The sequence below is a fragment of the Adiantum capillus-veneris genome, unplaced genomic scaffold, assembly GCF_014529385.1.
Source record: "Adiantum capillus-veneris isolate H3 unplaced genomic scaffold, ASM1452938v2 Hic_scaffold_313, whole genome shotgun sequence".
Taxonomy (NCBI): domain Eukaryota; kingdom Viridiplantae; phylum Streptophyta; class Polypodiopsida; order Polypodiales; family Pteridaceae; genus Adiantum; species Adiantum capillus-veneris.
This window is the reverse complement of record NW_028221429.1, coordinates 217776-220128: the sequence shown is the minus strand read 5'-3', so window position 1 is coordinate 220128 and position 2353 is coordinate 217776. Positions and strand designations below refer to the sequence as shown.

The following is a 2353-nucleotide window of genomic DNA, read 5'->3' as shown; positions in this document are numbered from 1 at the left end:
TCCTACTTGCTAAGAACTAAGTGGTGGTAAACTTATTCGGGATTGTCGATGCGTGATTTGTCGAGATTGAGGGAAGTGTTAGGCTATAACAAGCTATAGAGCAACTCAACCTGTATCCGATTTCGGCGCACCAAGCAATCCCGGAAAACCTACCTAGATGGGTGAGTAAAAATTAGATGAATTTAATCTTCCAAATTGTTATTTTTCCATTTCTTCTTCCAGGCGATACCCAGATTCGAACTGGGGAATTGAGGATTGCAGTCCTACGTCTTACCGCTTGACTATATCGCCCCGTTTCAAAGATTCTATTCTAATGCCGACTTGAAAAGACCATCGAGGACGTTCAGCCGGTCAGACGAAATGTCTCACCAGTGAGTATAGTGCTGAGATTAGAAACTGACAAGTAGTTTCCCCTATGCTCCCGATGAAAATTTCTAGTTTCATATGCATCCACTTCGAAAATGACAACCTGCAACCTAGTTATTCGCCCCGAAATTTCGAACGAAATTGTGAATTGCAAAAACTTGAAATTTCTATTCTATAGGTAAGAGTTTTGTATGTTTCTTCATTTGGGGTCAAACCTCTTTATTGTCCCCAAAGTAGGCGGATAGCGGGAATCGAACCCGCGTCACCTCCTTGGCAAGGAGAAATTTTACCACTCAACTATATCCGCGCAATCCATCATTTTATTTTACGCACCAAATTGCATCTTTTGCCAATGAGATCCTTAATACACACTTCTTTTAATATAAGAAAAGATTAAATTTACCTACATAACTTCATTTCTTTTCTTACGAAATCAACTTAAACTGAGTTATGTATTGCAAATTGCAAATCCTTCTTTCTGGCGGTGGAAAATCTATTTATCTCGTCTCACATTTGAATTCCCCACCCGTAACGGTAAGTTACGAGGGGAAGAACCAAAACAGACTTTTAGGAGATGAAGGAATTGGGTATACCTACCAAAAAAACTAATCCAATCCATAATGAGGCCCCTGAAAAAACAATATTTTTGTTGTCAGACCATCCTCCGGGAGACGCAAACGCCACAGGCACACCAACAACTAGTAAAAATGAGGTAGCAATTAATGCAAATAAAGCAAATTGAAAAGCAGTAGTCATAATTCCGATTCCTTTCGCATGAGGAATTGATTTTCTGTACCACTTAATCCGCATCCGACGGAGCTGCTGCGAAGTTTTCATTTGTAGGGAACAAACGTCTATTTCTAAGACTAATTTATCAAATCCCTACGACACCTCTCAACTAGAAAAGTTAGCTCAACCCCGCCCGCTATTGAAGATGTTTATCTCATGTAGCGATATTTTCACCCCGTATCTGTTGTATCGTAGCAAGGGTAGAAAAAAAATCTCTCTCTATACAAATAGATCTTAGAATCAAAAACTTTTGCGGTTCATTCGCAACTCGATTGTCTTCCCCAATCATCTGGTAGACTTGGGTTACACTTTTTATCCTCCGAATCTCAAAGGAAGAATTCGCCTATTTGGGAGAGATGGTCGAGCGGTTTTAAGGCTCCAGTCTTGAAAACTGGCATGGCACCTCGATGCCATCGAGGGTTCGAATCCCTCTCTCTCCTAACATTTGGATCAGCCATAAAGGAGGCAAGAGTGATAGCTGAGATCTACTCCGATCGAAGAGGTTCTCCTCCAATACGTTGCAAAAAACCATTATTTGTGTGTGTATAACATATGACTAGATGATGAGTTGGAATCTACCTATCCAGTTGGATAGATAGATCTTAAATAAATGTGATGAATTAAAAGAAGAGGAGGCAAATTTATTAAGTCCTCACTTGTTAGCGCGTGGGAAATTATTTACCTATTTTACTTTTCTGCCATCACCCTTTCATCATCTAAACAAATTCTTCGGATTTTAATTAAGGGGTGTCATAGAAAGAACGGGTTCGGTATCGCGGTCAATTCCTTTTTCAAAGCCGGCTGCGGCTGCACGAGCCCTACCTGCGTGCCATAGATGGCCCACAAAGAAAAAGAATCCCAAAACAAAGTGAGAAGTTGCTAACCAACTTCGGGGAGATACATAGTTTACAGCATTAATCTCGGTAGCTACCCCGCCTACAGAGTTTAAGGAGCCTAAGGGTGCATGAGTCATATATTCCGCAGATCGTCGCTCCTGCCATGGCTGTATATCCCTTTTCAACTTACCAAGATCTAAACCATTTGGACCTCTTAGAGGTTCTAACCAAGGAGCACGAAGATCCCAGAAGCGCATTGTTTCGCCCCCAAAAATAATTTCTCCGGTGGGGGAACGCATTATTTATTTTCCTAACCCAGTAGGTCCTGGGCAGAACCTATGTTGGCGCCGAGACGTTGGGTC

General features: G+C 41.5%; 2 non-coding genes across 2 annotated transcripts; one reads left to right on the top strand and one right to left on the bottom strand.

The window, feature by feature from the left end:
- Positions 1-602: 602 nt before the first annotated feature.
- Positions 603-673, bottom strand: TRNAG-GCC (transfer RNA glycine (anticodon GCC)). The gene has a single exon. It is a non-coding gene; the product is annotated as a tRNA-Gly (tRNA).
- An 832-nt stretch (positions 674-1505) lies between these two features.
- Positions 1506-1595, top strand: TRNAS-UGA (transfer RNA serine (anticodon UGA)). The gene has a single exon. It is a non-coding gene; the product is annotated as a tRNA-Ser (tRNA).
- Positions 1596-2353: the final 758 nt, after the last annotated feature.